Source organism: Carcharodon carcharias, chromosome 1 (genome assembly GCF_017639515.1).
Source record: "Carcharodon carcharias isolate sCarCar2 chromosome 1, sCarCar2.pri, whole genome shotgun sequence".
Lineage (NCBI taxonomy): Eukaryota > Metazoa > Chordata > Chondrichthyes > Lamniformes > Lamnidae > Carcharodon > Carcharodon carcharias.
Genome location: NC_054467.1, coordinates 103,603,829 through 103,618,040, shown reverse-complemented (window position 1 = coordinate 103,618,040; position 14,212 = coordinate 103,603,829).

Sequence of the window (14,212 nt, the reverse complement as noted above, 5' to 3'; positions counted from 1 at the left end):
GTTGGCCATCCAATGCAGATAGAGGCTGAATGATCTCATGTGTGCCGCCAGGGTAAGGCAACCATCTCAACACTCTAAACTCACACAGTCAAGCACATCACACATTCACTTGCAACTCACTCACTGCCAGCTCAAGGGACATCACCACCCATTCTCCCACACACACCCTCACATGTCCATCTGGCCTCATCTCCTCTCGAGACTGCCTCATCAGCCCTCACCATCTTGAGGCCACTTGCTCAGATCAAAATGTGCCCCCACACACATCCTGGGTTACCCTCTTTCCCCAGTACAGCCCTCGTCCTGCAGCCTCTTCCCTTGCCTAAGGCCACTTCTCCCCCTTCCCCAAGCAAGCCCTAGCCCTGCAGCTATTGAAAAGCCATCCACCAATGACTGATCTGGTAGGTAGAGACCTGCCATGAGCCCTCCTAAATGTGATGCGGTGCTGTCTGTGAAGCCTGGCACTGATGAGTGTGAGTGCTGACCAAAGCAAAGTAGGCAAACAAACTTTGAAGTCCTGAGGAAGTGCAGCCCGCCAGATGCATGAAGGAATATAGCACTGGTGTGCTGTGCATGTGCTGGTAGCATACAGAGTGGACAGAACATGATATCAGTTAATGTCTCATGTTCATTGGCGCCCTGAATTTTAGACGTTGCAGCTCCTATTTGTGCCCTCTCTTAAACATGCACAGTACATGTGTGACCCCACACACCCATGCAACCCCCCCCACCCCCCCTCCATAATTGAAGGCATGCAAATTTCAGGTGAGGTGCTTTTAACTTTCTTTTGCTCCTGTAGAGTTAGTGGAAGTACTCTGTTGTTGGAAGAGTTCTCAAAAGTTGTTTTGGTTGAGTGGATTTTAAAGGCTCCTGAGCACAAAGCTTTTTTAAAATTTATTCATGGGATGTGGGCACCATTGGTTAGGCCAGCATTTATTGCTCATTCCCAATTGCCCCTGAACTGAATGGCTTGCTACACCATTGCATTGGGCACTTAAGAGTCACATGTATGCCAGAACAGGTAAGGACAACAAGTTTCCTTCCCTAAAGGGGATTAGTGAACCAGATGTGCTTTCCTGGCAATCTGCAATGGTTTCATGGTCCAGATTTTTATTCAATTCCAAATTTTTATTGAATTCAAATATCATCATCTGCGTGGCAGGATTCAAACCAAGATCCTCAGTGCATTTCCTTGGATCGCTGGATTACCAGTCCAGTGACAATACCACTATGCCACCACCTCCCCATGCTCTCAGCCATGAGGGCAATAGATACAGTCTGTAGATACAACTGGTACAAGGAGCACAGGCAGCAGAGATGGGAAGCTGCATGCAGAGGGAGGAGGAGAATGTTCCCAATAGAAGGCTGTACCTAGTTAGAACATTCAAAACACTTCTGTCTCCACCTTATCCAGGCACAGTGTCTGAGGTGGCTATGCTTTATTAATTGGGTGGTCACTGAACAGTGCCACCTCCTTTAACTGGACCTGTAGTTGGGGCAAGTATGCTATTGCCAGTGGCCATCAAGGTCACTGTTGCCCTCAAGTTCTACATCTCAGGATCCATCCAAGCTGGAGCCAGTGACATCATCGATATCTCGCTGCTCACCATTCATCGCTGCATGAGGCAGGGCTACCAAGGCCTGTTCCATGAAGCAGGAGGATTTCATAGTATTATAGTTTCATAGTATCTGCTTCCTTTAAGCAGAGAGAAGCAGGAAGAGCAGACACCGGGCCTTTCCAGGGTACTGAGATTCCCAATGGTTCAGGAAGCTATTAATTGCATCCATGTGGCTCTGCGGGTGCCACATTTCAACAGGGAGAGGTCCTATAACTACCAAGTTTTCAACTCTCTGAATGCGCAATTGATATTTGACCAGGCACAGACCATTATGTTGGTGAATGCTTGCTATCCTGGTAGTAGCTACAATGCTTTTATCCTGCACCAGTCTGCCATTGAAAACACCTTGGAGCTACCATGGTGTTTGCTCAGATATTTGCTGTTCAGATCGCTTATCACTCCCGTCTACCACCCAACCACACATGGACAGTGCTGCTACGGTGAGAGCCATACTGTGACTTGGAACCTTGTGGAACAGATATTCGACATTTTCAAACAATGCTTCCACTGCCTGGACTGCTCAGGATGAGCCCTCCAAAACCGGTCGAGCATGTCTGCTGTGATCTACACCACCTGGGTACAGCCTTTGCCACCAGGCCTTCCTCTGGAGAGAGGAAGGGGAGGAGGCAACACTCTGGATGGGCTGTCCGAAAGTGGCACAACAGACTCCACGTCTGACTCCAGTTCCGACTAGTACCAGTCATTTCCAAGTTTTACTGGTTTTTTCTTCTGGGGAGCACAAATGCTGCCAACCTGAGGGCTGACACCAGGTTCATGCACCATGGACCCAATGCTGCAGCACCTCAGCAGATCTAGTAAGGTGATGAGGCACAGCTTGCTGGATAGTTCTTAGAGCCTGCAAGCCTCTTTGTACATGCAGCCATGATAGCAGTCATCTGAGTCTCTATTGCAACAAGCTGGATTTGCAAGGCAACAAGCAGAGATCTCATGACTTCCACCTGGGCTTCCCCTGCAGCATTGAGGAATTGGTTGGCTTGTGCCTGTGCTTCAAAGGAAACTAAGACATTGGCCATCAGGCATTACATCATAGTTAGATCCACAAGTGCTGTTGCTGAGTTGGTCATGTAAAGGAAAGAACACATTTAATGAAGAAATTAAGGTGTGAATTGGGTGTTAATTAGATAAATGCAGCAAAAAGTAAATGACATTGCGCAGCATTTGAATCATTGCCAAAAAGCTTGTCCAAGCTAGGCATAGAAACCACGGGAACTCATAACGAGTCATTGGATTGCCTAATTGTTGGAGAATAGCCAACCAGCCAGCCACCCACATATTCCAAACAAGTCAACATCGGACACGGCCCAGAAAACTCCTAAATTTGATAAAGACTTATTAATAAACTTGTTTTTATAGGGAACAATAAACATGGAAGCTTGTTTGAGTTCAGCTAGAATTATCTCATAAAGACAGCATAGCTTAGCATAACAAAAACAGAATTACCTGGAAAAACTCAGCAGGTCTGGCAGCATCGGCGGAGAAGAAAAGAGTTGACGTTTCGAAATCCACAAACAGAACTGCCCCGGTAGACCGATCGTCTCAGCTTGCTCCTGCCCCACAGAACTCATTTCTCGTTATCTTGATTCCATTCTCTCTCCCCTTGTCCAGTCCCTTCCCACCTACATCCGTGATTCCTCTGACACCTTACGTCACATCAACAATTTCCAGTTCCCTGGCCCCAACCGCTTCCTCTTCACCATGGACGTCCAATCCCTCTACACCTCCATCCCCCAACGGGATGGTCTGAGGGCCCTTAGCTTCTTCCTCGAACAGAGGCCCGAACAATCCCCATCCACCACTACTCTCCTCTGTCTGGTTGAACTTGTTCTCACGCTGAAAAATTTCTCCTTCAACTCCTCTCACTTCCTCCAAATAAAAGGTGTGGCTATGGGTACCTGCATGGGCCCCAGCTATGCCTGTCTCTTTATGGGGTATGTGGAACATTCCTTGTTGCAGTCCTACTCCGGCCCCCTTCCACAACTCTTTCTCCGGTACATCGATGATTACTTCGGTGTCGCTTCATGCTCTCGTCGGGACTTGGAAAAATTTATTAATTTTGCTTCCAATCTCCACCCCTCCATCATTTTCACGTGGTCCATCTCTGACACTTCCCTTCCTTTCCTTGACCTTTCTGTCTCAATCTCTGGTGATAGACTGTCCACCAATATCCATTACAAACCCACCGACTGCCACAGCTACCTCGACTACAGCTCCTCACACCTCGCTTCCTGTAAGGACTCCATCCCATTCTCTCAGTTCCTTCGCCTCCGTCGCATCTGTTCCGATGATGCTACCTTCAAAAACAGTTCCTCTGACATGTCCTCCTTCTTCCTTAACCGAGGTTTTCCACCCACGGTCGTTGACAGGGCCCTCAACCGTGTCCGGCACATCTCCCACGCATCCGCCCTCACGCCTTCTCCTCCCTCCCAGAAACATGATAGGGTCCCCCTTGTCCTCACTTATCACCCCACCAGCCTCCGCATTCAAAGGATCATCCTCCGCCATTTCCGCCAACTCCAGCATGATGCCACTACCAAACACATCTTCCCTTCCCCCCCACTATCGGCATTCCGTAGGGATCGCTCCCTCCGGGACACCCTGGTCCATTCCTCCATCACCCCCTACTCCTCAACCCCCTCCTATGGCACCACCCCATGCCCACGCAAAAGATGCAACACCTGCCCCTTCACTTCCTCTCTCCTCACCGTCCAAGGGCCCAAACACTCCTTTCAAGTGAAGCAGCATTTCACTTGCATTTCCCCCAACATAGTCTACTGCATTCGTTGCTCCCAACGTGGTCTCCTCTACATTGGAGAGACCAAACGTAAACTGGGCGACCGCTTTGCAGAACACCTGCGGTCTGTCCGCAAGAATGACCCAATCTTCCCTGTTGCTTGCCATTTTAACACTCCACCCTGCTCTCTTGCCCACATGTCTGTCCTTGGCTTGTTGCATTGTTCCAGTGAAGCCCAACGCAACCTGGAGGAACAACACCTCATCTTCCGAATAGGCACTTTACAGCCTTCCGTGCTGAATATTGAATTCAACAACTTTAGGTCTTCAGCTCCCACCTCCATCCCCACCCCCTTTCTGCTTCCCCCTTCCTTTTTTTTTTCATTAACTTATATAGATTTTTCTTTTCCCACCTATTTCCATTATTTTTAAATATTTTAAAATCTTTTATGCTCCCTCCACCCCCACTAGAGCTATACCTTGAGTGCCCTAACATCCATTCTTAATTAGCACATTCGTTTAGATAATATCACCAACTTTAACACCTATGTGTTCTTTTGTTCTATTGTTGTTGACATCTTTTGATGATCTGCTTCTATCACTGCTTGTTTGTCCCTACAACCACACCCCCACTCCACCTCTCTCTCTCTCTCTCTCTCTCCGCCCCTCACACACACACCTTAAACCAGCTTATATTTCAACTCTTTCTTGGACTCGAACTCAAGTTCTGACGAAGGGTCATGAGGACGCGAAACGTCAACTCTTTTCTTCTCCGCCGATGCTGCCAGACCTGCTGAGTTTTTCCAGGTAATTCTGTTTTTGTTTTGGATTTCCAGCATCCGCAGTTTTTTTGTTTTTATAGCTTAGCATAGTCAGCCATCTTGGGAATTCCCTGAGGTTGAGATAAAGATATGAAAAATTGTTTAAAAAAATATACTGGATTGTAAGTACGATCTTCTTCAATCAATATTTGTTTGGATATCCAAACTGTTTATGAAGGTGGATTCAAAAAATGTTGTTATCTTAAGTAGAATTTTCATGTTATAACTAGATTTACTTACCATCTGTTCTATGATATAATCCTCTACAATAATGTAATTGGTTTTTACAATAAATATTCATAAACAAGTATAAAAGAGTTGTAGTCTCATACTTATATACTCACAAGCCCAAGTAGGATAATAATATTCCAGAATTCTAAGTTAGGATTCTAAGTGCTAAGAGTTTATTCAGCTATAATATACCTTTAGGTATATTCTATCCTGAGATAATTTTGCTGGTGTGAAAACTCCTGGGAGGAAGGATATTTCATTTCAGGACCCAGTCTATAGTCGGTAAAGCTGACTAAATTCCTTTAATGATCTGAAATTTTAGCTGTGGTTTTAGGCTAACAATAAGTTCAATGGATTAGGTTTACCTTGCCGGGGGGGGTGGGTGGGGTAAAGGTAGTACGACCATTAACACTTACTATTATCATGGATAAGATGGGATCCAAGCTCTGCGCAAAACCATATGCCAAATTGGAGCCAAACTCTGCCATGCTCCTTGAAAGTGACAACTGGCTCTTTGGTAGGCCTGCCAGTGCATCAAGCATTTCTCTTTGCACACGCACCAGCCTTTCCCAGTATGCCACCCCCATCAAAGCCCTGATCTGAGTCCCCTGCAGCAGAACTCATCTGCAATCTTGCTCTCCGGTTAGCTGGCACAGACATTGTCCTGTCTCCCAGCTTTGCTGCAGACCTGGCAATGACCATCTTCAACAAGAGAGAATCTAACCATCGCCCCTTGACATTCAAGGGCATTACCATCGCTGAATCCCTCACTATCAACATCCTGGGGGTTGCCATTGACCAGAAACTGAACTGGACTAGCCATATATATACTATGGCTATAACTGCAGGTCAGAGGCTAGGAATCCTGCAGTGACTAACTCACCTCCCGATTCCCCAAAGCCTGTCCACCATCTACAAGGCACAAGTCAGGAGTGTGATGGAATACTCCCCACTTACCTGGATGAGTGCAGTGTCACAACACTCAAGAAGCACAACACCATCCAGGACAAAGCAGGCCACTTGATCGGCACCCCATCCACAAACATTCACTCCTTCCATCACTGACGCAGAATAGCAGCAGTGTGCACCACCTACAAGATGGACTGTAGAAACTCACCATGGCTCTTTAGACAGCACCTTCCAAACCCACCACCACTACCATCTAGAAGGACAAGGGCAACAGGTACATGGAAATGCCATGTCCTGGAAGTTACCCTCCAAGCCTCTCACCATCCTAACTTGGAAATATATCGCCGTTCCTACACTGTCATTAGGTCAAAATCCTGGAACTTCCTCCCTAAAAGCACTGTGGGTGTACCTACACCACATGGGCTGTAGTGGTTCAAGAAGGCAGCTAAGCACCACCTTCTCAAGGGCAATTAGGGGTGGGCAATAAATGCTGGCCTAGCCACTGACACCCACTTCCCATGAATGAATTTTTAAAAAGCAAGTGCTGGAAATACTCAGCTTGTCTGGGAGCCTCTGTGGAGACAGAAACAGAGCTAATGGCCTGTCTGTGCCGTGTTGGTCACGCACTGTATGGTATATAGGGCATGGTCAGTTGTTTAAAGATTTGGTTCTAGGGATGGGAGGCTTCACATTGAGTGGCAGTGGGCACAGTCACAGTCAGGGAAGGTATCTTCAGCCTGCAAATTGGCAGCTGGTAAGTCATGGGGGGCGGGTATTGGATGGTGTCATGGAGGTGGTCCCTGAAAGTCACAGTACATATGGCCTTGAGAAGGGGAGGGGCCAGGTCAATATAAGGCATTGGGACATCAAGAGAAAAGGGTTCAGGGGAGGACAGGAATATCAACCACAACGACAATTGGCTCTAGGGTTGCAAGGGGATGCAGGAGAATGATCAGAGGAAGGCGAATTTGAATGTGTGAGGATGGAGGAGGATAGGAGGGACTTGGAAGGTATGAGGGGGAGTTTGAAGGCAGGTATCAAACAGGAATTGAAACACCATTATTTTGGCTAAGTGCTGGAACCCCACAGTTTAAAAATAACAGTGGAAAAAAATTTGCCCAGGGAGGAGTCTGAAGGCATGTGTGAGGAGTCGAGCACTGAGATTTTGGGCCAAGTGCAGGGGCACCCTAACAATTGCTGGTTGAAGATATGGAGATCAAGGCTCGGCTGAGAACTGTTAACATGTGACAAATGCCAATTGAAGGATTTTGGCATCTTAACTCATGGATCACATTCTTACAAGAATCCATTAAGGCTTGGAGTGGCGTTTGATGTGGTCTGATTGTCCACATGTCCGTCACAGAGAAATATAAAAAGGGAAGAAGGATCAAACATAAGCAACATGTTCAAGACAAGCCTCCGCATTATGATCATGGCTTACAGGGTACAATGTTAATAGTCATTAAATTAGTGTAAGGCTGGGCTAGTGTCTAGGTTAAAGGAGGCAGGCTGATAGCAGGCTAACTGAGGGTAAGAGCACATGGTTGTATTGACATTGATCAAAGTGTCTTTGTGAGTGCGCAGTCATGTTGGAGGGGTTTGCTTAGCCACCTGTGAACATTCAGAATGTTCCTCTGCTGCAAGTGGTGACCTGGGGATGCCATGTCTGGAATGAGGCCAGCCGAAGGGTTTTACACTGGCTTCTTGGCTTGGCGATGAAGGGAGAGCATTCCAGGGTGAGGTGCAATCATGTCTCTAACCTATCTGTCCAGAGGTACAAGGAGGAATGCAGAATGCAGGCAGCAGGCAATGCTGCCTTCTTGATAGTTTTGATGTGAGTGATGAGGAGAAGAGCCCATCACCATCTGGCACAGTTAAGGTGGGCGCCTTGCCATGAAGAACAAGAGGTAGTGGAGCACCATGAAGACCCAGTGCCTGAAGAGGAGGGACCAAATCCATGAAAGAGTTTGGTGGAACCAAGGGTCTACAGAAGACACCACTCATACATGGAGATGAGAGAAAGACAGTGCCACAGACGCCTTGTCTGGGGGTGCAGTGGATCACATCTACCACATTCTCTGCGAGGATCTGATGCCTCACAGGCTGGGAGGCCATCAAATGCTGGCCAAGAAGCCAGTGTAAAACCCTTCGGCTGGCCTCATTCCAGACATGGCATCCCCAGGTCACCACTTGCAGCAGAGGAACATTCTGAATGTTCACAGGTGGCCGTACTCAATTTCTTTTGCTAGCAGTTCATTCTAGTGCTTCACTAGGGATCTATGCACGTTCTCACAATTGTCCCTGCATAAATATATGAGGGAGGTGACGGATGCCCTTTTTAGCAAAGCACACCACTACATCCAGTTCACCATGATGAAGCAAGCCAGGCTGCCAGAGCTGTGGGATTTGTGGTGATTTCCAGCTTCCCACAAGTGCAGAGTGCCATTGACTGCACACATGTGATCTAAGAGCTCCCTGGCAGCAGCCATTAAGGTTTGTTAATAGAAAAGGATTCCACTCTCCAAATGTCCAGCAATGTCCTTTTGTTATTACCAAAAGCAGATCATGCATATTTATGCCAGGTGCCCTGGGAGCTCACAAGACTCTTACATCTTGAGCCACTCCCAGGTGCCACAAATCCTTGAGGGGCCTTGGTGCATTGAGAGTTGGTGCCTCGGTGTTAAGGGGTATCTACAAAAGACGTGGCTAATAACACCTGTTTGTCGTCCACAAAGTGCAACTGAGGAAAGATACAACGCAGCACAATTCAGCCACAAGGTCCTGAAAAGAGCAAACTATTGGCATCTTAAAGATGTGTTTCAGAGGTTTTGACTGATCAGGCAGGACTCTCCAGTATTCTCCACAGAGGGTGTCCTGCATCATTGCTGTTTGCTGCACACTACACAACCTCATGCTGCAAAGGGGGAGGGGGTGAGTTGCCACATGGAGACATGGATGAGTTACACATCTCCTCAGACAAGCTTAAGTAGTTGAGAATGCAGACGCGACACTTGAGGATGTCACTGCATGGACATGATGTGGAAGACATGCCCATGACACCCTCATAGTGACAAGGTGCCAGGAGGAGTAAGGTGAAGACAAGCTGATATGAGTGCAGTTCTTCTGTCCCTTTGAGCCAGGGAAGACAGCAAGACCGTCTTCATCATGATAGACATTGCAAGCAAGGTCATCAATCTCCAAAAGTACAGTAATCTTCAAGGTGATGGGCTCTTCTTTGGAACGCTAAGCACCCTAGGGAGCATGTGGCCATTGTGCATTGGGATAAGCACTCCACCAGTGCTCAATCTGAGGCAATGACACATTGTACAGTCTATTCTACCAAGACACAAAAATTGCACTTGGCAAGGCAGCTTTCACAGGTCAGAAACGCAACAACAAACATCATCGCACTAATAGAAGTATGGTAGAAGCTTAATAGGGTGGCTGCGGAAATAAAGTCATCTGTCAATGGTTGTTGCATGACTGTCTGAAGATGGAGTTAAATCCATACCGCAGCATCTCTCAAAATGCCGCTCTCATGCCTGATTAGTGGTGATACTGAGCCCCAGGGTGGCATGGCTCCTCAGGATTCCGTGATGTGACCCTCTGCGGCATGGATGTCAACCTATGAGTTAGATGACCTTTGAAAGCACTGAGAGCTTCAGCAGGACCATCATGTGATCACAGACAGGCACTCATAACCTTGCATTGGTCAGATACCTGCAAAGCTGACATGCAGCATTCCCCTGGCATCTGGGAGAGACGTGGCCCGCTCAGTATTGGCACATCATTTAAGTGATAACTGAAGAGCACTCAGGAGATGTGCCAGTGTATCACTTTCATCCCATTCGAGTCCACCACATTTTTGACCTCCCAAAGTGCAATATTTCCAAGGAACCCTGACACACTGATTGCACAATCAGGTGATGAATTCCACGTTGAATGTCTATCTGTGACTTGGCACAGGGATTCTGTCAAGCGAACCTAGGCAGCTCTTCAGGTACAAACTAACAGATTTACACGTAATAGGCTTGTGTCATCAGGCTGGACACACATCTCTGACATCACACGTGCATTGCCATCTAGCAGACATTACAAATGACAGTGAGTAGAACCAACTTCCAGAGCTCTGCAACATTCCTGTGGAGACTGCGAACTAATAAAGGATTAATGTTAAGCCATAAACATGGTAATGAAAAAATGTTACATTCAGCCATGAAAGACGATGGTTCTCAACAATGATTCATACTGTTACCAAGACCTGACAGTCATTAAATGCAAATCATTGCAAAGTGCATTTGGTTGGAGTAACTCCAACATGGCTGTCAACCAGTCCTGTAACATTCACATAGAAAAGACTTCAGTGCTGCTACATCAGCATGATCATAAACCTTCCAAGAACAATACTTAAGAGGTCACATTATTAGATTCTCTGATGCAAGGCTTACATTTGCACTATCCAGCCATCATGTTCGGTCAGGAACCGTCTTTGTTCATTTCACCCAGATGGAGCTAAAGGCAACAGACTGAGATGAGATTGAGTTGGACAACATTGAACTGAGGGACACAACCGGACACTCTTGGGGTGTGGTGGGGCATCTGTGACCCTAGAATGAGCATGGAACAGGAATCACATCGAACAGCCTTTCAACACCTGAGACATCGAGTGAGAGAATCAAAAAAATTTACAAAGGTGCAAACTATTTACAGTAATTGAACATCATTGTGCATTCGTAATTTCTTAATTTTTCTCACTCTACTACTGTGTCTCGGTGCAGCTCGGACATCCTCAGCAGAGGTGGAAGCAATCTGCTCCATGCTGCCATGTTGTCTGAGATACCTTTGGCGGGCATCCTCTGGAGGTCTGAGGTCTGGAGGGCCCCCCGGCCTGCTGTGGGTCTATTGCTCAGAGGCAGATGTATCCTCCTTGGCCTGACCAGCTGGAGTTATGGGGTCACAGGTGGAGGAGATTTGGAGCGGCAGGACCTGTGTGACAGGAGTGCCCTGTGTGGATGCACCCAGGGTGTCCAACTGATGCTCCTCCTGCCTTCTGGTGCACCTATGGGCCCTTCCCTGACTCCTTGAGGAGAAGGGGCAATTAGATGGAGGTCAAGGTGCTCCACCCCTCTCTCGCCTAAGCACTGCTGGATCCCACTCGTGGCTAGAGCGATGATGTGCAAGTCCAAGTGCAAATCCAGCAGAAACTGCTGGACCTGGGTCTCCAAGGCGGCTGCCATCCTTCCTATAGAGACTTCGATGCACCCATGTGCCGGAGTCATGACATCAAAGAGAAAGCAAATGGACTCCTCCACCCTTCGTTCCAGTCTGGGGACAGCATCTAGCAACTCTTCCTGATAAAAGCAAAATACTGCGGATGCTGGAAATCTGAAACAAAAATAAAAATAGCTGGAAATCTCAGCAGGTTTGACAGCATCTGCGGAGTGGAATATAGTTAACGTTTCGAGTCCGTATGACTCTTCATCAGAACTCTTCCTGATGTTCCCCTGCCTCTCTTTGCATCTCCAACATCTCTCTCGGGGATGATTGTGGAGGCTCATCATCAGACTCAGACTCAGCAAGGGCCTGGTCTCCAGCAGTCCTCCAAGTACCATCAACCTGGGCTGTCATTGTTCCTGCCTGCTGTGGAGATGTGTTGGTGAGGTGATCACTAGAGAGTGATTCTGAACCTACTCTAGAACTAGAACTAGGTACGTGTCTCTACGCTGGTGAAGGGTGTAAGTGAACTCAGTGACAGGTCTTCTTCAAATGGATTATTCTCCTCTTTGGAGGTGGACTGGGGCTGGGGTTAATGCGCTGGCTGGAGGAACATCTTGGCCTCTTCCTGTTGGTAAGTGGAACAGAGAGAAGATAGAATTAGTGACTGAGTAGGCAGGTGCATACATTATACATAACTTAGAGTGATTGTCAGTATGTGGCCGAGGAATAGAGGGTGCATCCTCACTGGCTTCTTGGCGGTGGCCGATCTTGCCTTCTGCACAGGACCGATTCTTCTCTTCTCCAGCCAACTCTGCTGCCTCCTCTTCAAAGCGGGAAAAGTTACACAACTCTGGGGTCTGCCCTACAGCCATGCTCCAGAAGAAGCAGCAGTAAAAGGAAGAAATGGAAAAAAACCTGTCTCTACCAGAGTGTTTTGACCACATGTAAAGCTTGGATCAAGCGAAAAGTGGAAGAAATGGTATCAAAAGTTCACCAGGTACAGAAAAACATCAGGACTAGCAGAAAAGACTAGCAAAGAGCAACTCAGTGCCTTACTCTACACCATCAGCAATAGTGCAGATGATGTTATGGTCAGTGAACGTGTAAACGAAGATACAGCATCGTACGAAGAAGTCGTCAACGCTTTCAAAACTTATTTTAATTTTTGCAAAAACACCATTATGTAGAAAGCAAAATTTAGTAGGTGCACCCAAAGACTGGGAGAGAGCATAGATTCCTTTATTAATGAGCTATATTGGAGAAAATTGTGACTACAGAGCCCTGAAGTATGAACTAACTAGAGATCACATCATCGTGCGAGTGTTAGAAGAGACAGTCTCTGATTTTTTTCAGCTGCGGGAAGACTTGACCATATTGAGGTGGTACAGATAGCGAGGCAGGCAGAAGAGAGAAAGCAAAACAAAACTTTTATTTGAGGTGAAAAGGAAATCTCGTGGACAAAACAGGCTGATGGAGTCTTATAACATGTAAAAAACTACAGCACATCTAACACCAAACAAAGATAAAGAGCCACCAAAATTCATTGTTCTTGTTGTGGCAGGAAACAGTGGCATCGGTGCAAAGAATGTCTTGCCAAAACTAAGGAATGCCATTCTTGTAAGAAGAGAGGCCATTTTAAATCAGTTTATCACAGCAGACAGCCTTTAACCAAACAATTCAGGCGGAAACAGCCAAGATCATGTACAATCCAGAAAATCGAAGACATTCAAGAGATTGAAGAAGAAAAAGAACCAGAAATATCATGCTGGGAGAAGTCACAAGTTTAAAAGGAAATTATTGGAGTGCAGATATTATGGTCAATGGACATAAAAAAAACTTAAGTTAGACACTGGAACTGCAGTTTCAATTCTGTCAGTTACAGAGAAGTGGTTAAAACCAGACATACTCCAGCCATCAACCATAAGACTCCATGGCCCAGGCGTATTCAGCTGAAACTCAAGGGACAGTTGACTACAAAATTCCGACAGAAATCAGGAGAAATCATAGAAACCTTGTATGGTATTCACAATCAAGAATGCTCACTGTTAAGCTGGAAAGCTTGCACCGATTTACAACTTGTAAAAGAAACCAGAGAGAAAACTTCGGTGGTACAGCAGGTAAGGGAACCAGCCGAACATGTGTATGACAAGCTGCAAATAACAGCAGATGCATTATTATGCATTCATGTTGGGAACCAGAACAGGCGGACAAAAATCTTATTGATGAGGTAGAATCATACAGCTCACTCATAACAAAACTCTGACCAGCAAACTCAAGGAAGCTGAGTAAAATATGCCAAGCACAGAAAACAGATGAAAAATGAGCTAAAATCAGAGAAAGCCTCGAAAACGTCAGTTCAAAACAGTACTTCGAGCAATACAAACATTTCAGTATTGTGGACATTTTATTAATCTACGATGAGAGGTTGGTCATACCAAGATTCCTCAGACTCGAAATCTTCAAAGAATACACCGAATTATTACAAAGTGTTGGCTTAGGGCATGGAATTTAGTTTGGTGGTCAGGAATTTCAAGGTCAAAAGAAGACATGATTTTGAGCAGCATCACCTGTGAAATCCATCACCAAAAGCAGAAGGAACCTTTGATGGTACATCGTTTCCTGGGATCACCTAGGAAAGGTCTTACTTATTCGAGCTCAAGGGGA